The sequence below is a fragment of the Pristiophorus japonicus genome, chromosome 12 (assembly GCF_044704955.1).
Source record: "Pristiophorus japonicus isolate sPriJap1 chromosome 12, sPriJap1.hap1, whole genome shotgun sequence".
Classification (NCBI taxonomy): Eukaryota; Metazoa; Chordata; class Chondrichthyes; family Pristiophoridae; genus Pristiophorus; species Pristiophorus japonicus.
This window is the reverse complement of record NC_091988.1, coordinates 66937111-66960824: the sequence shown is the minus strand read 5'-3', so window position 1 is coordinate 66960824 and position 23714 is coordinate 66937111. Positions and strand designations below refer to the sequence as shown.

At 46.8% G+C, this 23714-nt stretch overlaps 1 protein-coding gene across 3 annotated transcripts in view; it reads right to left on the bottom strand.

Moving 5' to 3' along the window:
• LOC139277313 (transcriptional regulator QRICH1-like) overlaps positions 1-14788 on the bottom strand; it is a 51840-nt gene extending 37052 nt beyond the window's left edge. For 2 of the 3 annotated variants that reach the window (XM_070895610.1, XM_070895612.1), the window contains exon 1: positions 14672-14788. The gene's annotated coding sequence lies outside the window, so the exon portion shown is untranslated. Of the gene's footprint in view, positions 1-14322; positions 14403-14671 lie in introns of those variants that run through there. The other variant, XM_070895611.1, reaches the window with a different exon arrangement.
• Between the last annotated feature and the right edge of the window lie 8926 nt (positions 14789-23714).

Below are 23714 nucleotides of genomic sequence, written 5' to 3'. Positions count from 1 at the left end.
AGGACATCACAGCCAAACAAAACCCGTACTGGCTTTGGGTACACAGCACAGAAGGGAAGAGGTCACTGAAGAGCAAGAATCCTTAAGTTCTTAAGGATTAAGTTTACAATTTTTTTTTTTTTAAATACAAGAGAGTTGGCACCTTCATAAGAACATAAGAATAAGGAACAGGAGTAGACCATCTAGCCCTTCGAGCCTGCTCCGCCATTCAATAAGATCATGGCTGATCTGGTCGTGGACTCAGCTCCACTTACCCACCCTTTCCCCGTAACCCTTAATTCCCTTATTGCTTAAAAATCTATCTATCTTTGACTTGAAAACATTCAATGAGCCAGCCTCAACTGCTTCCTTGGGCAGAAAATTCCACAGATTCACAACCCTCTGGGAGAAGAAATTCTTTCTCAACTCGGTTTTAAATTGGCTCCTCCGTATTTTGAGGCTGTGCCCCCTAGTTCTAGTCTCCCCCACCAATGGAAACAACCTCTCTGCCTCTATCTTGTCTATCCCTTTCATGATTTTAAATGTTTCTATAAGATCACTCCTCATCCTTCTGAACTCCAAGGAGTAAAGACCCAGTCTACTCAATCTATCATCATAAGGTAACCCCCTCATTTCTGGAATCAGCCTAGTGAATCGTCTCTGTACCCCTTCCAAAGCTAGTATATCCTTCCTTAAGTAAGGTGACCAAAACTGCACGCAGTACTCCAGGTGCGGTCTTACCAATACCTTATACAGTTGCAGCAACACCTCCCTGCTTTTGTACTCCATCCCTCTCGCAATGAAGGCCAACATTCCATTTGCCTTCCTGATTACCTGCTGCACCTGCAAACTAACCTTTTTTGGGATTCATGCACAAGGACTCCAAAAGAGTTTCATGCACAAGGACCCCCAAAAAGAGTTCATGCACAAGGACCCCCAGGTCCCTCTGCACCACAGCATGTTGTAATTTCTCCCCATTCAAATAATATTCCCTTTTACTGTTTATTCCCCCAAGGTGGATGACCTCACACTTTCCGACATTGTATTCCATCTGCCAAACCTTAGCCCATTCGCTTAACCTATCCAAATCTCCTTGTAGCCTCTGAGTCCTCTACACAACCCGTTTTCCCACTAATCTTTGTGTCATCTGCAAATTTTGTTGCACTACACTCTGTCCCCTCCTCTAGGTCATCTATGTATATTGTAAACAGTTGTGGTCCCAGCACTGATCCCTGTGGCACACCACTAACCACTGATTTCCAACCGGAAAAGGACCCATTTATCCCGACTCTCTGCTTTCTGTTTGCCAGCCAATTCTCTATCCATGCTAATACATTTCCTCTGACTCCGCGTACCTTTATCTCCTGCAGTAACCTTTTGTGTGGCACCTTATCGAATGCCTTTTGGAAATCTAAATACACCACATCCATCGGTATACCTCTATCCACCATGCTCGTTATATCCTCAAAGAATTCCAGTAAGTTAGTTAAACATGATTTCCCTTTCATGAATCCATGCTGCGTCTGCTTGATTGCACTATTCCTATCCAGATGTCCCGCTACTTCTTCCTTAATGATAGTTTCAAGCATTTTCCCCATTACAGATGTTAAACTAACCGGCCTATAGTTACCTGCCTTTTGCCTGCCCCCTTTTTTTAAACAGAGGCGTTACATTAGCTGCTCTCCAATCCGCTGGTACCTCCCCAGAGTCCAGAGAATTTTGGTAGATTATAACAAATGCATCTGCTATAACTTCCGCCATCTCTTTTAATACCCTGGGATGCATTTCATCAGGACCAGGGGACTTGTCTACCTTCAATCCCATTAGTCTGTCCAGCACTACCTCCCTAGTGATAGTGATCATCTCAAGGTCCTCCCTTCCCACATTCCTATGACCAGCAATTTTTGGCATGGTTTTTGTGTCTTCCACTGTGAAGACGGAAGCAAAATAATTGTTTAAGGTCTCAGCCATTTCCACATTTCCCATTATTAAATCCCCCTTTTCATCTTCTAAGGGACTAACATTTACTTTAGTCACTCTTTTCCGTTTTATATATCTGTAACAGCTTTTACTATCTGTTTTTATGTTTTGCGCAAGTTTACCTTCGTAATCTATCTTCCCTTTCTTTATTGCTTTTTTAGTCATTCTTTGCTGTTGCTTAAAATCTTCCCAATCCTCTAGTTTCCCACTAACCTTGGCCACCTTATACACATTGGTCTTTGATGTGATACTTTCCTTTATTTCCTTGGTTATCCACAGCTGGTTATCTCTTCTCTTGCCACCCTTCTTTTTCACTGGAATATATTTTTGTTGCGCATTATGAAAGAGCTCCTTAAAAGTCCTCCACTGTTCCTCAATTGTGCCACCGTTTAGTCCTTGTTTCCAGTCTACTTTAGCCAATTCTGTCCTCATCCCACTGTAGTCCCCATAGTCTTCAGATACCAACAATAGTTTACTCTTAACTGAAGACACTGGTTTTCAGTTTTCAGAAGTGGAGAGAATTGTTGAGCACAGTCCCGAAATACCTATACAAATCCAGGAACCCTATTTACTTACAGAATTGGACTTGTTCAGTAGCTGCAAATCAACAGTTCTAAGAATCACCCCTGCACCCCCCCCCCCCCCAAGTCTCCTGAAGCCATTAATTCCTTGCGGGGACCGGTTGCCCCCAGCGCGCTGACCATGGGCATCGGTCGCCCCCGGCACGCGGGCATCGGGGACCCGTCGCCTCCAGCGCATTGACTGTGTGGTGGCCAATCCTGACCAATCGCTCCTGGATTCCGTGGCGCAATACAGCACATAATGAAACAGTATCCGGGATCAACTATCGTGGCATAGTCCCCTTTCCCATCACCATTACTTTTCACCTTCATAGTGTAAACATTGAAGACATCTATAAGAGCATAATTTCTTGATTAAAATAACTCCATAAATTGCTGGTTCAGTTTAAAACTTGCCCCTTCTTATTGCCGGTGAGTGGGCCAAATATTTTCTTGGAATCTCAGCAAAGATTCACATGATCACCGATGCCAGATCAGTCAGCAATAATCATATAATTTATCATTTGCAACAGCTCTTTGGCAAAACATTGTTAGCATTTCTGTCTGAAGTGTAATGTGTCATCTCTGGAGATCCCAACATACAATTTATCCTGTAACAGCTTCATCAATGTACTGCTGATGCGTCAATTGGTCCCTTTCATAATGCAAGTACCCAAAAACATTCCGTGCTCCATTTCCAGTCTCAGCTTGGTTGATTGCAACTGGGCAGCAGTATGGGCCTTGCAACTGGCCTCGGCACTGGGGAATGGGAGGAATGAAAAAAATAATCAAGATTTCCTAACCAGTGACCCGAGAGTTAATGCGTGCACACTCAGCTCAGATATCCTTATTGCTGATCATCCTGCACTCTCTCACACGACATTCCCCGGCAACATTCAACGTCGCACTCCCCAGCAACATTCAACATTTTTATGGGAGATAGAAAAATTAGAAAAAGACACCCATCCAAAGATGCAGAAAACTGGTTCAAACCTGCATCCTCTACTTAATAGCCCTCTGCATTCACACCTAAAACTTGTACTCACAACTTTTATTCTCTCTCAGGATGTTGGCATCACCTGCAAGGCCAGCATTTATTGCCTATCCCTCCTTGCGCTGTGATGGATCCGTTCCTTGAATCACTGAAATCCCTGTGGCGAAGGTGAGCAGTTTGATACAACTGAGGCCACTTCAGTCAAGTAGTACCCATGCCAGCAGACATTGTAAAAGGCTTCAAAACTGCGATCACACCCTCCTCACCCACCACCCTGCTGCCCCAACTCCATCACCCTGCTCACATATACTACCCTGCATCTTGGAATAAAAAGCTAGCATCAGTAATGGTGAACATGTAACTACCAGATTGTTGTAAAAACCAATCTGGATCACTAATGTCCTTTAGGGAAGGAAATCTGCTGTCCTTACCCAGTCTGACCCGTGTGTAATTCCAGATCCACAGCAAAGTGGTTGACTCTCAACTGCCTTCTGAAATGGCCTAGCTACCCACCCAGTTGTACAAAATCACTATGACAAAAAGGAGACCAAGAATAAAACCGCACGGACCACCCGGCATCGACCTTGGCATCAGATTCGACACGACAAAGGGACACTTATCCCAATCCTCATGAACATCTGGGGACTTGTGCCAAAATTGGGAGAGTTGTTCCACAGATTGTTGGGCTGTTTGACCAGTCATACCCATAGAATCACCTACCGCGCGCTCCCTTGGCTGATGAATCAGCACTCCACCATGCTGAATACCACTTGGAAGAAGCACGGAGGGTAGCAAGGGCACAGAATGCACTCTGGGTGGGGGACTTCAATGTCAATCACCAAAAGTGGCTCGGTAGCACCAGTACTGACCCTGTCCTGAAGGACATAGTTGCCAGACTGGGGTTGCAGTAGGTAGCGAGACAACCAACATGAGGGGAAAAACCTACTCGAAATCACCAATCTACCTGTTGCAGATGCACATGTCCATGACAGCACTGATAGGTGTGACCGTCTTCACAACGAGGATAACCTCCATCGTGTTGTGTGGCATAGCACCACGCTAAATGGGATAGATTTAGAACAGATCTAGCAGCTCAAAACTGGGCATCCATGAGGCACTGTGGGCTATCAGCAGCAGAATTGTATTCCACCACAATCTGTAACCTCATGGAGTGGCGTATTCCCCACTCTGCCATTACTATCAAACTAGGGGAACAACCCTGGATCAATGAGGAGTGGAGAGCATGCCAAGAGTAGCACCAGGCGTAACTAAAAATGTGGTGCCAACCTGGGGAAGCTGCAACACAGGACTACATGCATGCTAAACAGCAGATGTAGCATGTTATACACAGGGCTAAGCGATTCCAAAATCAACTGATCAGATTAAAACTCTGCAGTCCTGCCACATGCAGTCATGAATGGTGGTGGACAATTAAACAACTAACAGCAGGAGGAGGCTCCATGAACATGAGGGCAAGAGACAAGGCTGAAGTGTTTGAAACCATCTTCAGCCAGAAGTGTCAAGTCGATGATCCATATCGGCCTCCTCCTGAGGTTCCCACCATCACAGAAACCAGTCTTCAGCCAATTCGATTCACTCCATTTGATATCAAGAAACGGCTGAGCGCACTGGATACAGCAAAGGCTATGGGCCCTGACAATATCCCAGCTGTCGTGCTGAAGACATGTGCTCCAGAACTAGCTGCACCTCTAGCCAAGCTGTTCCAGTACAGCTACAACACTGGCATCTAGCAGACAATGTGGAAAACTGCCCAGGTATGTCCGGTCTACAAAAAGCAGGACAAATCCAATCCCGGCCAATTACCGCCCCATCAGTCTACTCTCAATCATCAGCAAAGTGATGGAAGGTGTTGTCAACAGTGCTATCAAGTGGCACTTACTCACCAATAACCTGCTCACCGATACCCAGTTTCTGTTCCGCCAGGACCACTTGGCTCCAGACCTCATTGCAGCCTTGGTCTAAATATGGACAAAAGAGCTGAATTCCAGGAGGTGAGGCAAGAGTGATTTCCCTTGACATCAAGGCAGCATTTGACAGTGTGGCATCAAGGAGCCCGAGTAAAACTGAAGTCAATGGGAATCAGGAGGAAAACGCTCCACTGGCTGGAGTCATACCTACCACAAATGAAGATGGTTGTGGTTTTTGTTGATCAATCATCTCAGCCCCAGGACATCGCTGCAGGAGTTCCTCAGGGCAGTGTTCTCGGCCCAACCATCTTCAGCTGTTTCATCAATGACCCTCCCTCATAAGTGGGGATGTTCGTTGATGACTGCAGCGTTCAGTGCCATTCGCAATTCCTCAGATAATGAAGCAGTCCGTGCCCGCATGCAGCAAGACCTGGACAACATTTAGGTTTGGGCTGTTAAGAGGCAAGTAACATTCGCGCCCGCAAGTGCCAGGCAATAATTATCTCCAACGAGCGAGAGTCTAACCACTGCCCCCTTGACATTCAATGGCATTACCATCGCCGAATCCCTCACCATCAACTGGGGATCACCATCGAAGGGAACATTGGCGGCTAAAAGAGCAGGTCAGAGGCTGGGTATTCTGTAGCGAGTGACTCACCAAAGTCTTTCCACCATCTACAAGGCATAAATCAGGAATGCGATGGAATACTCTCCACTTTCCTGGATGAGTGCAGCTCCAACAACACAAGAAGCTCGACACGACCCAGGACAAAACAGCCCACTTGTTTGGCACCTCATCTACCACCTTAAACATTCACTCCCTCCACCACCGGCGCACCGTGGCTGTACTGTGTACCATCTACAAGATGCACTGTAGCAACTCACCAAGGCTTCTTCGACAGCACCTCTCAAACCGACGACCTCTGCCACCTAGGACAAAGGCAGCAAGCGCATATGAATACCATCAAATGGAAGTTCCCCTCCAAGTCTCTCAGCATCCTGACTTGGAAATGTACCTCTGTTCCTTAATTGCTGGGTCAAAATCCTGGAACTCCCTACCTAACAGCACTGTGGGATACCTTCACCACATGGACTGCAGCGGTTCAAGGTGGCAGCTCACCACCACCTTCTCATGAGCAATTAGGGATGGGCAATAAATGCCCGCCTTGCCAGCGGTAACCACATCCCATAAATGAATAAAAAGAAAGTTCCACTCACCCATCACTCCTGTGCTTGCTGACCGACACTGACTCAGTCCTCCAACACCTCCAATTTAAAATTCTCACCCATTGTTTAAAACCCTTCATGCCCTCCCTCCTTCCGATCTCCAACCTTCTTGAGCACCACAACCCTCCAAGAACAGGGAGTGAATAGCTCTTTCAAAGTGACACGATGGGTGGAATGGCAACCTCCTGTGCTGCAAGATTCTATATAACTCTGGCTGTTTGTCCCCACTAATGGCGGCCGTGCCTTCAGCTAGCCCGACCCCAAGCTCTGAAATTCCTTCCCCAAGCCTCTCCAGCTTCCGCCCCTTGATTAAGACCCTCCTTATAATGCACCTCTGACCAAGCTCCGTCTCCCTTCCTAATGTCTTCTTTGGCTCAATGTCGATTTTTGCCTGATTACACTTCGGAGAAATGCCGTGGGGCATTTTCTACATTAATTACACAGAATCTACAGCACAGAAACAAACCATTCGGCCCAACTGGTCTATGCCGGTCTTTATGCTCCACACCAACCTCTTCTCATTCTATCGACATCATCTCACCCTGTCAACATATCCTTCGATTCCTTTCTGCCTCATGTACATGTCTCGCTTCCCCTTAAATGCATCTCTGCTTTTCACCTCAACCACTCCCTGTGGTAGTGAGTTCCACATTCTCACCGCTGAGTAAAGAAGATTCTCCTGAGTTCCCTATTGGATTTATTAGTGACTACCATATATTTAATGTCCCTAGTGGACTCCCCAGAAGTAGAAACATCTTCGAAAGGCTTAGCGAGCTCCTTCTGGGATGTGGCTGTCGTTGGCAAGGCCGACATTTATTGCCCAGCCCCAATTGCTCGAGGTGGCGGCGGTGATCCGCCTTAGAAACATAGAAAATAGGTGCAGGAGCAGGCCATTCAGCCCTTCTAGCCTGCACTGCCATTCAATGAGTTCATGGCTGAACATGAAACTTCAGTACCCCCTTCCTGCTTTCTCGCCATAACCCTTGATCCCCCAAGTAGTAAGGACTTCATCTAACTCCCTTTTGAATATATTTAGTGAATTGGCCTCAACTACTTTCTGTGGTAGAGAATTCCACAGGTTCACCACTCTCTGGGTGAAGAAGTTTCTCCTCATCTCGGTCCTAAATGGCTTACCCCTTATCCTCAGACTGTGACCCCTGGTTCTGGACTTCCCCAACATTGGGAACATTCTTCCTGCATCTAACCTGTCTAAACCCGTCAGAATTTTAAACGTTTCTATGAGGTCCCCTCTCATTCTTCTGAACTCCAGTGAATACAAGCCCAGTTGATCCAGTCTTTCTTGATAGGTCAGTCCCGCCATCCCGGGAATCAGTCTGGTGAATCTTCGCTGCACTCCCTCAATAGCAAACCGTTGCAATCTATGTGGCGAAGGTACTCCCAAAAGTTCCAGCATTTTGACCCAGCAACCATGAAGGAATGGCAATATATTTTCAAGTCAAAGGTGGTGTGTGACTTAGAAACATAGAAAATAGGTGCAGGAGTAGGCCATTCAGCCCTTCGAGCCTGTACCACCATTCAATAAGATCATGGCTGATCATTCACCTCAGTACCCCTTTCCTGCTTTCTCTCCATACCCCTTGATCCCTTTAGCTGTAAGGGCCATATCTAACTCCCTCTTGAATATATCCAATGAACTGGCATCAACAAAACTCTGCAGAAGGGAATTCCACAGGTTAACAACTCAGTGAAGAAGTTTCTCCTCCTCTCAGTCCTAAATGGCCTACCCCTTATCCTTAGACTGTGTCCCCTGGTTCAGGACTTCCCCAATATCTGGAACATTCTTCCCACATCTAACCTGTCCAGTCCATTCAGAATTTTATATGTTTCTATGATATCCCCTCTCATCCTTCTAAACTCCAGTGAATACAGGCCTAGTCGATCCAGTCTCTCCTCATATGTCAGTCCTCCCATCCCGGGAATCAGTCTGGTGAACCTTCGCTGCACTCCCTCAATAGCAAGAACATCCTTCCTCAGATTAGGAGACCAAACCTGAACACAATATTCTAGGTGAGGCCTCACCAAGGCCCTGTACAACTGCAGTAAGACCTCCTTGTGCCTATACTCAAATCCCCTAGCTATGAAGGCCAACATACCATTTGCCATCTTCACCACCTGCTGTATCTGCATGCCAACCTTCAATGACTGATGTACCATAACATCCAGGTCTCGTTGCACCTCGCCTTTTCCTAATCTGCCACCATTCAGATAATATTCTGCCTTCATGTTTTTGCCACCAAAGTGGACAACCTCACATTTATCATTATACTGCATCTTCCATGCATTTGCCCACTCACCTAACCTGTCCAAGTCACCCTGCAGCCTTTTAGCATCCTCCTTACAGCTCACACCGCCACCCAGCTTAGTGTCATCTGCAAACTTGGAGATATTACACTCAATTCCTTCATCTAAATCATTGATGTGTATTGTAAATAGCTGGGGTCCCAGCACGGAGCCCTGAGGCACCTCACTAGTCACTGCCAGCCATTCTGAAAAGGACCTGTTTATCCAACTCTCTGCTTCCTGTCTGACAACCAGGCCTCTATCCATGTCAATACATTACCCCCAATACCACTTGCTTTAATTTTGCACACCAATCTCTTGTGTGGGACCTTGTCAAAAGCTTTCTGAAAGTCCAAATACACCACATCCACTGGTTCTCCCTTGTCCATTCTACTAGTTACATCCTCAAAAAATTCCAGAAGATTTGTCAAGCATGATTTCCCTTTCATAAATCCATGCTGACTTGGACCGATCCTGTCATTGCTTTCCAAATGCGCTGCTGTTTCATCTTTAATAATTGATACCAACATTTTCCCCACTACCGATGGCAGGCTAACCGGTCTATAATTCCCCATTTTCTCTCTCCCTCCTTTTTTAAAAAAAGTGTTGTTACATTAGCTACCCTCCAGTCCATATGAACTGATCCAGAGTCGATACTGTTGGAAAATGATCACCAATGCATCCACTATTTCTAAGGCCACGTCCTTAAGTACTCTGGGATGGAGACTATCAGGCTATAGGGATTTATCGGCCTTCAATCCCATCAATTTCCCTAACACAATTCACTGACTAATAAGGATTTCCTTCAGTTCCTCCTTCTCGCTAGATCCTCGGTCCGTAGTATTTCTGGAAGATTATTCGTGTCTTCCTTCGTGAAGACAGAACCAAAATATGTGTTCAATTGGTCTGCCATTTGTCTTCACTAATCTCTCTCTTCACATATCTATAGAAGTTTTTGCAGTCAGTTTCTATGTTCCCAGCAAGCTTACTCTCATACTCTATTTTCCCCTCTCCTAATTAAAACATTTTGTCCTCCTCTGCTGGATTCTAAATTTCTCCCAGTCCTCAGGTTTGCTCCTTTTTCTGGCCAATTTATATGCCTCTTCCTTGGATTTAACATAATCCCTAATTTCCTTTCTTAGCCACAGTTGAGCCATCTTCCCTTTTTTATTACTACTCCAGACAGGGATGTACAATTTTTGAAGTTCATCCAGGTGATATTTAAGTGTCTGCCATTGCCTATCTACCGTCAACCCTTTAAGTATCATTCACCAGTCTATTCTAGCCAATTCACGTCTCATACCATCGAAGTTACCTTTCCTCAAGTCCAGGACCCTAGTCTCTGAATTAACTGTGTCACTCTCCATCTCAATAAAGAATGCTACCATATTATGGTCACTCTTCCCCAAGGGGCCTTGCACAACAAGACTGTTAATTAGTCCTTTCTCATTACACATCACCCAGTCTAGGATGGCCAGCCCTCTAGTTGGTTCCTCGACATATTGATCTAGAAAACCATCCCTAATACACTCCAGGAAATTCTCCTCCACCGTATTGCTACCAGTTTGGTTAGCCCAATCTATATGTAGATTAAAGTCACCCATGATAACTGCTGTACCTTTATTGCACATATCTCTTATTTCTTGTTTGATGCTATCCCCAACCTCACTACTACTGTTTGGTGGTCTGTACACAACTCCCACTAGCGTTTTCTGCCCTGTGGTATTCCGCAGCGCTACCCATACAGATTCCACATCATTCAAGCTAATGTCCTTCCTTACTATTGCGTTAATTTCCTCTTTAACTAGCAACGCTACCCCACCTCCTTTTCCTTTCTGTCTATCCTTCCTGAATGTTAAGTCCCTTAGTCATCCTGGAGCCATGTCTCCATAATCTCAATTATGTCATATTCGTTAATTGCTGCCTGTGCAGTTAATTCGTCCACCTTATTACGAATACTCCTCGCAATGAGGCACAGAGCCTTCAGGCTTGTCTTTTTAAACACACTTTGCCCCTTTAGAATTTTGCTGTAATGTGGCCTTTTTTGATTTTTGCCTCGGGTTTCTCTGCCCTCCACTTTTACTTTTCTTCTATCTTTTGCTTCTGCCCCTGGATAGGTTCCCATCCCCCTGCCATATTAGTTTAACCCCTCCCCAATAGCACTAGCAAACACTTCCCTTAGGACATTGGTTCTGGTCTTGCCCAGGTGCAGACCGTCCGGTTTGTACTGGTCCCACCTCCCCTAGAACCGGTTCCAATGTCCCAGAAATTTGAATCCCCTCCTCCTGCACCACTCCTCAAGCCCCGTATGCATCTTAGCTACCCTGCTATTTCTACTTGGAGCCTCGATGAGTTGCTGCAGTGCATCTTGTAGATGGCACATACTGCAGCCACGGTGCGCCAGTGATGTAGGGAGTGAATGTTTAAGGTGATGGATGGGGTGCTCTGTCCTGGATGATGTCGAGCTGCTTGAGTGTTGTTGGAGCTGCATTCATCCAGGCAAGTAGAGAGTATTCCATCTCACCCGACTTGTGCCTTGTAGATGGTGGAAAGGCTTTGGGGAGTCAAGTGAAACACTCACTGCAGAATACCTAGCCTTTGACTTGCTCTGGCTGCCACAGTATGTATGTGGCTGGTCCAGTTAATTTCTGATCAATGGCGGGACCCCCCACCCCCAGGATGTTGATGGTGAGGGATTCAGCAATGGTAATGCCGTTGAATATCATAGGGAGATGGTCATTGCCTGGCACTTGTGTGGCACAAATGTTACTTGCCACTTAGCCCAAGCCTGAATGTCGTCCAGGTGTTGCTGCATGCGGGCATGGACTGCCTCATTTTTTTGAGAAGTTGCGAGTGGAACTGAACACTGCAATCATCAGCGAACAACCCAATTTCTGACCTTATGGAGGGAAGGTCACTGATGATGCAGCTGAAAATGGTTGGCCTAGGACACTGTCCTGAGAAACTCCTGCAGCGATGTCCTGGGGCCGAGATGATTGGCCTCCAAAAACCACAACCATCTTCTTTTGTGCTAGGTATGACTCCAGCCAGTGGAGAGTTTTTCCCTGATTCCCATTGACTTCAATTTTACTAGGGCTCCTTGATGCCAAACTCAGTCGAACAATGCCTCGATGTCACGGGCAGTCACTCTCATCTGACCTCTGTAATTCAGCTCTTTTGCCCATGTTTGGACCAAGGCTGTAATGAGGTCTGGAGACGAGCGGTTCTGGCAGCACCCAAACTGAGCATCAGTGAGCAGGTTATTGGTAAGTAAATACCACTTGATAGCATCGTCAACAACACCTTCCATCACTTTGCTGATGGGCGGTAATTGGCCGGATTGGATTTGTCCTGCTTTTTGTGGACAGGACATACCTGGACAGTTTTCCACATTGTCGGGTAGATACTAGTGTTGCAGCTGTACTGGAACAGCTTGGCTAGAAGCGCGGCTAGTTCTGGAGCACAAGTCTTCAGCACGACAGCCGGGATGTTGTGAGGGCCCATAGCCTCATCATTACTACTTCTACTATTGTAGTCTACGTCCCCGATTTATAAAACCCAAAATTCTAGTGACTTTTTTATAGCTTTATAGGAACACAAGGAGTAGACCATTCATGCTACATTTTAACGGAATTATGTATTTGAACCCCTAGATCTCCTTCAGTGTATACTCCCATTATTTTTTTCTCTCCCGAAACTCCACATTTAATTGCATCTGCCACCTATTACTTTTACAGTTCTCACTGTTTGCCAAACCTGCAGTTTTGTAGTCAGCAAATTTGGAGATTGTGTTCCCTAGCCATGTCAGAACTATCTACTTATAAACTGGAATCAATAATGACTCCAGCACTGACTCACCACATCAACCCTTTCCATAGAATTACATCAAAATTACAACACGCAAGCAGGAGATTCGGCTCAACCAGTCCACATCAGTGTTCATCTCAGCTTTAATCACCAGCACCAATCCTGTCCATCAACCAACTTTCGAGCTATGCGGTTATATTTCCTCTTTGGCTGATTTTTTTTCTCAAGCCCCAAGAGACCTTATTGAATGACTTCTGAAAATCGATAATCATTTAAAGATTGCATTCTCTATTTATCCGTTCAGTTACTTCAAGAAAAAAAAATTCTATCAATCGAGTTTTATAATTCTGTAGATTTTAAACTCGAATATTGACTGAAAGCTAAGGAGTTCCACCTAAAAAGATCAGAAAAGCATGAGGTGGTGTGATGAACGATACGGTAAGTATGCAGGTGAAGGAAGTGTGTGGGATACTGCGTTCAGAGGAATGAGATGTTCAGATGAGTGGGCATCAATGGGATCAACAAACCTCTCCTCTTTCTCACTGGTTTCTGCACTAATGGAGCATAGAAGCCACATTATATTGTAGTTTCCACATTGATATATTCAACCCAAATGACTCAGAACATGAGAAATAACTCAAATGTAAATCCGTCCATGGCCTTGCAATCTCTAATCTCCTTCACCCCTACAACCAATGCTCCCTTTAAACTGCACGAGCAAGAATTTGAATGGGCCGCTCAGCCAAATTTTTTTTTAAAGAAAAGGCACATTGTTTACAATCCTCCGAGATCTCTGCGCTCCTCCAATTCTGACCTCTTGCCCATCCCCAATTGTCACCGCTCACTATTGGCGGCAGTGCCTTCTGTTGCCTGGGCCCCAAGCTCTGGAATTGCCTCCCTAAACCTCTCCACCTCGTTCTCCTTGTCAAAACCTACCTGTTTGACCAGGCTTTAGGTCACCTGTTCTAGAATGATAGAACACAGGAGACAGCCATCTGGCCCAGCCTGCCTGTCACAATATCACCATGTGGTAAATGTTCGTAACGCTCCTGTGAAGCGGCTGGTGACATTTTACTATGATAAAGGCGCTATATAAATGCAAGGTTGTGTTGATTAAAAAAACAGCTCTGTGACCAAGCTTTGAGTTATTTGTCCCAATACCCCTAACGTTGATCGGTGTCAATTTTTGTCTGATTTACCCTCCTGTGCCCCAAGCTCTGGAACTCCCTGCCTGAACCTCCTTCAAAACGCTCCATAAAACCCACCTCTGGTCACCTGTACTAATTTCTCCTTATGCGGCTCGGTATCAAATGCTTTATCGCATAATACAGCGCCTTGGGCCGAGTCACTGCAGTGAAGGCGCTATAGAAATGAAGGTTGTGGAACGCGGCGGGGCTACTGCCAGGAGACCCAGCCCGGTGAGGCGGCTCTCACCCCGCAGCTCCCGGGCGGGGACAGCCGTCACTCGGCGCCGCGGCCTGGGCCCGGAGCCCCGGGTGGGGAGAGGCCGCTCCCCCAGGCCGGCGGGGCCCCGGGTCACACTCACCTTGCCCCGGTCCCACTCCCCTGGCTCTGCCGCCCGCCAGGCCCCGCTCCCCGGTGTGGCCGAGCCGCGCGATCCCGTCCGATCGCCCGCCGCAACCTGGCGTCAGCGCGCCGCCCCGGGGCCGCGCACGCGATGTCCGCACGCCTCTCGGAGGGCGCGCACGCAGTCCCTCTGCTTCTCCTCCCTCCCCCCGCGGCGCGCACACACACACACACGCCCCCCGGCCCGGGCCCAGCTCCCGCCGTTCCGCCCGCCACCCGGGTAAACGCTAGGCCCGAGGGGGGAGGAGCCGGCTGTCGGAGCGCCGTCTGCCCCCGCTTCACGGCATGGCTCCCCGCCCGCCGCCTACCTCAGTCCCCTGATGGGCCCCGCGCTCCGCCCGGCCTTTGTCCGCTGCTCACTCTCCTCCTAAATCTCACAGAGCGCCATCTTACAGCCAGCCCGCCGCAACCAATCGGCGCCGCCCTCCCACCGCAACCAATCGGCGCCGCCCTACCGCACCAACCAATCAGCGCCGTCCTCCCTAACCAACCAATCGGCGCAACCATCCCGCACCAACCAATCGGCGCCGCCCTCCCGCACCAACCAATCGGCGCCGCCCTCCCGCACCAACCAATCGGCGCAACTCTCCCGCACCAGCCAATCGGCGCCGCCCTCCCATACCAACCAATCCGCGACGCTCATCTGCTATATCGCGAGGCCTCAGCGCCAGCCTGGCGCCTCTTAAAGGGGCTGCTGCTGCTCAATAGAGGAACAGGAGGAGGCCATTCAGCCCCTCGAGCCTATTACACAGGAACAGGAGGCTGCCATTCAGCCCCTCATGCCTATTACACAATTAACAGTCACTTGGTTGGGGTGGATTAATTAAGGAAAGCCAGTACGGATTTGTTAAAGGCAAATCATGTTTTACCAACTTACTTTTTTGACGAGGTAACAGAGAGGGTTGATGAGGGCAATGTGGTTGACTTAGTGTACATGGATTTCCAAAAGGCGTTCGACAAAGTGCCACATAATAGGCTTGCCAGCAAAGTTGAAGCCCATAGATTAAAAGGGACAGTAGCATGGATATGAAATTGTCTAAGTGACAGGAAACAGAGTAGTGGTGAACTGTTATTTTTTGGACTGGAAGAATGTATACAGTGGTGTTCCCCAGGGGTCGATTCTAGGACCACTGCTTTTCTTGATATAATTAATGACTTGGACGTGGGTGTACAAGGCACAATTTCAAAATTTGTTGATGACGCAAAACTTGGAAATATAGTGAACAGTGAGGAGGAGAGTGATAGACTTCAGAAAGACATAGACAGGCTGGTGAAATGGGCGGACACGTGGCAGATGAAATTTAATGCAGAAAAGTTTAAAGTGTGAAGTGATATATTTTGGTAGAAAGAATGAGGAGAGGCAATATAAACTGAAGGGTATAATGCTAAAGGGGGTGCATGAACAGGGGTATATGTGCACCAATTGTTGAAGTAGGCAGGGCAGGTTGAGCAAGCAGTTAAAAAAGCTTGCGGGATCCTAAGCTTCATAAATAGAGGTATAGCATACAGAAGTATGGAAATTGTGCTGAACCTGTATAAAACACTGGTTCGGCCCCAATTGGAGTATTGTGTCCAATTCTGGGCACCGCATTATAGGAAGGATGTGTAGGCCTTAGAGAGGGCGCAGAAAAGATTTACGAGAATGATTCCAGGGATGAGGGACTTTAGTTACGTGGATAGACTGGAGAAGTTGGGGTTGTTCTCCTTGGAGCAGAGAAGATTGAGAGGAGATTTGATAGAGGTGTTCAAAATCATGAAGGGTCTGGTCAGAGTAGATAGAAACTGTTCCTATTGGCGGAAGGGTCGAGAACCAGAGGACACAGATTTAAGGTGATTGGCAGAAGAACCAAAGGTGATGTTGCGTAAAAAAGTTTTTTCTTACAAGTGGTTGGGGTCTGGAATGCATTGCCTGAAAATGTGGTGAAGGCAGACTCAATCTTAACTTTCAAAAGGAAGTTGGATAAGTACCTGAAGGAAAACAATTTGCAGGGCTACGGGGAAGGGCCAGGGGAGTGGGACCAGCTGAGGGTTGGCACGGGCTCGAACGGCCAAATGGCCATCTTCTGTGCTGTAACCATTCTATGATACACAGGAACAGAAGGAGGTCATTCAGCCCCTCGAGGCTGTTGCGTTAGGAACAGGAGGCCATTCATCCCCTCGAGCCTGTTGCACAGCAACAGGGGGAGGCCATTCAGCCCCTCGAGGGTTGGGCATGCTCATAATTAGTACTTGCACTGCGGTGAAACGTTTTAAGTCTGAAGACTCACCCAATCATCATCATAGGAAGTCCCTCGGAATCGAGGAAGACTTGCTTTCACTCTAAAAATGAGTCCTTATGTGGCTGAACAGTCCAATACGAGAACCACAGTCCTTGTCACAGGTGGGACAGATAGTCGTTGAGGGAAAGGCTGGGTGGGACTGGTTTGCTGCATGCTCTTTCCGCTGTTTGCGCTTGATTTCTGCATGCTTCAGGCATGAGAACTATGTGACCTGCCCAGTGGAGCTGATCAAGTATGGTCAGTGCTTCAATGCTGGGGATGTTGGCCTGGTTGAGGACGGTAACGTTGGAGCGTCTGTCCTCCCAGGGGATTTGTAGGATCTTGCGGAGACATCGTTGGTGGTATTTCTCCAGCGACTTGAGGTGTCTACTGTACATGCAACCCTGCTGTGCTACATTTGTGTCATCCGTGGCTCAGTAGGTTGTGGCTTCCAGTTCCACTCCAGAGACTTGAACACAACATTCCAGTCCAACACTCCAGTGCAATGCTGAGGGAGCGCTGCATTGTCGGAGGGGCAGTAATGAGGGATCTGCACTATCAGAGGGGCAGTAATGAGGGAGCGCTGCACTGTCGGAGGGGCAGTACTGAGGGAGCGCTGCACTATCAGAGGTGCTGTATTTTGGAAGAGGTGTTAAATCGAGGCCCTGTCTGCCCTCTCAGGTGGACTTGGAGGATTCCATGGCACTATTTCGAAGAAGTGCAGGGGAGGTCTTCCCAGTGTCCTGGGGCCAATATTTATCCCTCAATCAACATCACTAAAACTGATGATCTGGTCATTATCTCATTGCTGTTGTGGGAGCTTGCTTTGCGCAAATTGGCTGCCTCGTTTCCTACATTACAACAGTGACCACACTTGTAGTCTTCATTGGCTGTAAAGCACTTTGGGACATCCTGAAGTTCTGAAAGGCGCTGTAGAAATTATTTTTTTTTTAAACAAAGAATTATAATTAACCAAAATAACTTTATGTGGGAAGAAGAGTTTGAATTAGCAACTGTTTAAAAAAACAGCTGCACAGAGGAGGAGTCCATTGGAAGTGGAGTTTTGTTTCTTGTCAGATGGCTCTTTCCCCCTCCCGCTTAATACGGGTATTGTCCCTTCTGCACCTCACCCAAATAACCACACTGAGCTACGTGTGTATAGGTGAGATGTTCACTACATGAGGCCTCACAACCAACCAAACCCCACCCTCCGGATTTAAAGAGGATAAGGTTTTTAAAATGATGCATTGGGGAATGAGAGTGATGGGTGAGCCGAACTTGGTGTCAGGCAGGATGTGTTTGGCAGTTCTGGCTGAGGAGGCCATTCAGCCCCTCGAGCCTATTCCACCATTTCATTAGATTATGGCTGATCTGTGCCTCAGATCCATTTTCCCGCATTTGATCCATATCGCTTGATACGCTTACCTCACAAAAATCTATTAATTGACCCAACATCCACAGGGGAGAGTGTTTCGGAATTTTGCGATGGAAAAATTGGGGGTTGAAACCTGAACTTGGTTGAACAAGGCACCAGAGCTGTGAACTGTTGATCCTGGGGCAGTTGCCAGGGAGGAGGATGGAATCAGTGGTAATGAAGGTGTTTTCATGTCAAGGGCTGAAGGCGGGACTTCTGTCTTCTCTATGTTTGGCAAGAGGTTGTTACTCAGCCAGACTGGGTCTTGGACAAGTGGTGTGACAGCACAGAGCCAATCAAGAGAGATGGTAGAGAGGTAGAGCTGGATATCATTGGCACATATGTGGAAGCTGGCACCATGTCTGCAGAAGGTGTCAGCATGGCAGGTGCAGATGAGAAAGAGGTGGGGTGGGCAAATCAGATTTTTGGAGGAATTTGGAAGTGACAATGTGAGGGTAGGGGCAGCACAGGCTAGCCCACACTGCGATATGTGTGTGCGCTAGGTCCTTGCAGCAGAGCTGGTCTCCAGTCATCTTAGATAACCCTTGCCACTGGACTAAAGCCTAGCTCTGTCAAGCCCATGTGGTGGCTGGTGTGCAACGGCCACCACACGTTAAAAAAATCCACGCACAGGCATCTTCCTCCCTTCAAGATTGAGTTCAGGACCTGGAATTTTAGGTCCTTCATAGAAACACCTGTGAACTTCTTGACGTGGAAGCAAGTCATCCTCGATTCGAGGGACTGCCTATGATGAGGGAAGAGAAGCCATTGTTAGAGGTGTACTATCTATATTTGGAGAGGCAGGAATGTAACTGTGTGGGGCCAGTACCCACAAAGCTTATGACAAAGGAGAGGTGTTGAATAAGGAAGCCACGAAGGATATTGTTTGTGACTTTGGTTTAGGGCGGCAGCTGGACTGGAGAGTTTCACACCAAGTTATGGGAGAGATAGGCACTGAGTTTTGAAGGGGAGACTGTTGGTGCTGAGGAGAGAAAACCATTGGGCCACGGAGGGAAGTTGGGTGGTCAGTTGTGAGTGAGGGAACAGAATCTTGTCTGGATCTCATAGATAAGGAGATTGGACATGGAAGTGAAAATGTAGAAATGGGGGTTCAGGGCGACAGCGGGTGGGATACTGGGGCGAAGAGGGGAGGCTGCAGGACAGGCAGTTGCAAGTCTTGGATCTTGGTGTCAAAGGTGTCCAAGAGCTCCTTGCACGATGTTTGAGGTGAGGTGGAGAGAGAGAGCAGGGGAGAGTATTTGAAGAGACGATTGGCCATAGAAAAAAGGATTCTGGGGTTCTCCTTGACCTCAGAGATGGGGGATGGGCTATCCTGGAATAGTGGGAAGTTTTGGGCGAGGAGTGTGAAGCAAGATAATGGGAAAACTTTCACAGCCTATAGGTCTACACTTGATAAACCCAGGAAACTGTTCAGTAACATTGTGGTGCCATTATGCATGGCTGAGCAATCATATTCTAACTGATAATGTTCCTCCCTCCTTGCCTTGGGGCATGGCGAGTGTTTCCAGGCATTTTGATTGCAGCCTGTAATGCATCACTCCCCCCCCCCCCCCCCCCCACCACCCACTTTCTCTCAGGTGGGGGGAGGGGCATCAATGGGTATCAGTCAGGAGCTGAAACCTGAGTTAATTTTGTTTAGATAGTTGAATCAGAGCACCTTCATTTCAGTATCTCTCGGGTGCTGCGATAGACCAATCCCACCTCATCAGTACCCACACGTCTATCAGAGTTCCATTTGGGATCTTCCCAGTCCATGTGACTGAAGATCGATCTGCCTCTTCCCTTTGGCTATTTGGGGTGGGGTTGCATTGCAGAGATCCAAATATTTCTATCTTGCTTTCAGCTGCCGGTGGTAATGCTCAATCTCACTTTGATTCGCTGTTCACAGCTGTTGTGACCCTCAGTGCCATTTATCAAAGGCAGACTTGCTGTATAGACAAAATGTAATCACAACACTGCAAAGCAGTGCTGAAAAACGCATCATATGGGCTAGGGTTTGATTCATTCATTCTCGTGATGTAAGGTTGCTGGCAAGGTCGGCATTTATTGTCCATCCCTAATTGCCCTGAGAAGGTGGTGAGCCTTCTTGAACCGCTGCAGTCCTGTGTGGTGAAAGTATTCCCATGTTGGTATTCGGGAGGGAATTCCAGCAGAGTGACCCAGCAATGAACAGCGATATACGACCGTCAGCAGAGCGTATGATTTGGAGATCATGATGTTCCCACATTGCTACTCTCGATGGTAGAGGTTGTGGGTTTGGGAGGTGCTGTTGATGTAATCTTGGTGAGTTGCTGCAGTGCATTCTGTAGATTGGAGACACTGCGACCACGGTGTGTCAGTGACGGATATTGAGCCTGGTGACAGGGGCATTGGTCAATCGAACACAGCAAAATCTTCAAACAGCAATGAGATATAGAACAGGCTCATCTGTTCTTCAGTGATGTTGGCTGAGGGAGGATGTTGTCAGTGGAGAGGAGAAGCTCCCCTGTGGGAGAGGGAGGTGCTGTGGAAATAATCTTGTTGAGTTGGTGCAGTGCTTCCTGTAGATCAAACGTAGTGTGAGTCTATCTCCCCATACATTTAGTTTAGTAGAGCTTTATGAACCCAAATTCCATTCCACATTGGACCCTAAGTGCGGGCCTGTGTAAGGCAGGTTCAGGAGCTGGTTGTAAAATGCAACTTTCCATTGGAAATATACATGATGCCAGCTTGTAGCCCTCTCCTCCAATAATTTCCACCAATCGCCTTTGCATTCCTCTTAGACTATTTAAGCGAAAAGTAATGAGGGAAGTAATTCTCTTGAGGATTAACCAGTTAGCCAGACATCAGTAGTGGGGAAAATGTTGGAATCAATTATTAAAGATTAAATAACAGCGCATTTGGAAAGCAGTGACAGGATCGGTCCAAGTCAGCATGGATTTATGAAAGGGAAATCATGCTTGACAAATCTTCTAGAATTTTTTTGAGGATGTACACTAGTAGAATTGTCAAGGGAGAACCAGTGGATGTGGTGTATTTGGACTTTCAAAAGGCTTTTGACAAGGTTCCACACAAGAGATTGGTGTGCAAAATTAAAGCATGATATTGGGGGTAATGTACTGATGTGGACAGAGAACTGGTTGGCAGACAGGAAGCAAAGAGTAGGAATAAACAGGCCCTTTTCAGGAATTGGCAGGCAGTGATTAGTGGGGTACCGCAAGGTTTAGTGCTGGGACCCCAGCTATTTACAATATACATTAATGATTTAGACGAAGGAATTGAATGTAATATCTCCAAGTTTGCAGATGACACTAAGCTGGGTGGCAGTGTGCGCTGTGAGGAGGATGCTAAGAGGCTACAGGGTGACTTGGCCAGGTTAGGCGAGTGGGCAAATGCAGATAAATGTGAGGTTATCCACTTTGGTGGCAAAAACAGGAAGGCAGAATATTATCTGAATGGAGACAGATTAGGAAAAGGGGATGTGCAACGAGACCTGGGTGTCATGGTACATCAGTCATTGAAAATTGGCATGCAGGTACAGCAGGCGGTGAAGGCAGCAAATGGCATGTTGGCCTTCATAGCGAGAGGATTCGAGTATAGGAGCAGGGAGGTCTTACCACAGTTGTACAGGGCTTGGTAAGGCTACACCTTGAATATTGTTACAGTTTTTGTCTCCTAATCTGAGGAAAGACATTCTTGCTATTGAGGGAGTGCAGCGAAGGTTCACCAGACTGATTCCCGGGTTGACAGGACTGACATATGAGGAAAGACTGAATCGACTAGGCTTGTATTCAATGGAATTAAGAAAAATGAGGGGGCATCTCATAGAAACATATAAAATTCTGATGGGTTGGACAGGTTAGATGCAGGAAGAATGTTCCCAATGTTGGGGAAGTCCAGAACCAGGGGTCACAGTCTAAGGATAAGGGATAAGCCATTTAGGACCAAGATGAGGAGAAACTTCTTCACTCAGAGTTGTGAGCATGTGGAATTCTCACCACAGAAAGTTGTTGGGGCCAGTTCATTAGATATATTCAAAAGGGAGTTAGATGTGGCCCTCACGTCTAAAGGGATCAAGGGGTATGGAGAGAAAGCAGGAATGGGGTACTGAAATGCATGATCAGCCATGATCATATTGAATGGTGGTGCAGGTTCGAAGGGCCGAATGGCCTACTCCTACATCTATTTTCTATGTTTCTATGTCACGAGTTTTATGTTGGACCTCGGCCTTCAGTCATCTATAGAGCTGCTTTCTTGCTCTCGAGTTGTGTTGCTGTTTCCAGTTCAAGAATGCCTTGCATTTGTGGCTTATTAGCTCCTGGATCTCCTGGTCATTCTTATCGAACCAGTCTTGGTGTTTCCTGGTGGAGTAACCAAACGTCTCTTCACAGTTGCTAACTATGGAGGCCTTGAGGGCAGACCAGGCATTGTGGACACTCTGTTCTCTTGGTTACTTTTTCAAAAAATTCAATGAGGTTGGTCAAGCAAGACTTTCCCTTTTGAAATCTATGCTGAAAACTATTCATTATTATATTTTTGGTTTCTAGATGTTCTATTTTCTCCTTTAGTAGGGTTCTACACCAATCTCTTGTGGTAAGTCTCATTATAAAATGGCAGATATTTACGATAGCGCCACTGTAGTACAATGCTGGACATACGTTGAGCCGTGCCGTGCTGCCCTGCTCCACATTGGGCTACTGTGCCGGTAGTGCTAATGGTGCCACTGTAGACTGGCGCTGTGCTGCCAAAAATATCAAAGCAAAGCAGTGAATGCTGAAAGTACACAGCCAGTGGGTCAGCTGGTGCGCATCCGGCCCGGGGCAGACTTCGTGGCTGTGGCATTTTCACAGAGTCGGCAACTTTCCTCTCAGACGCTGATGGGCTCGCTGTGGATTTCCAGCATTTTCTGTTCTCAAAGTAAACCAGGTTCTGCAGAAATCCACGTAGTGAAATAAGATCTTTAAAAGTACAGGGGCTGTGCATTCCATTTCAAAATGTATTGGAAGGTCCTATGTCAACCTCTTGTGGTAAATCTCATTATAAAATGGTGGATAGCTAACGTAATACCTATATTTAAGAAGGGGGATAGAACATATCCAGGGAATTATAGACCAGTCAGCTTAACATCGGTGGTAGGAAAAATAATGGAATCCCTACTAAAGGAGAAAATAGAAGAACATCTAGAAACCAAAAATATAATGAATATTATTTCATGAATTTCAAAAGGGAAAGTCGTGCTTGACCAACCTCATTAAATTTTGTGAAGAGGTAACAGAGAGAGTAGACAATGGTAATGCAGTAGATGTAATTTATCTAGATTTTCAAAGGCCTACACTAAGGTACCCCATAATAGACATGAACAAGCTCAGAGACTGCGGAGTCAGGGGACAAGTCGCAGAATGGATCGCTAGCTGGCTTCAAGACAAAAAGCAGAGAGTAGGGGTAAAAGATGGCAGAAGTTGGGTAGTGATGTTCCACAAGGATCAGTGCTGGGACCACTCTTCACAATTTATATTAACGATTTAGACTTTGGAATCAAAAACACAATTTCTAAATTTGAGGATGACACCAAATTGGGGGAATAGTCAATACTGAGGAGGACTGCAACAAATTACAGGAAGACATTAATAAACTTGCAGAATGGGCATATATAATTGACAAATGAAGTTCAACACAGAT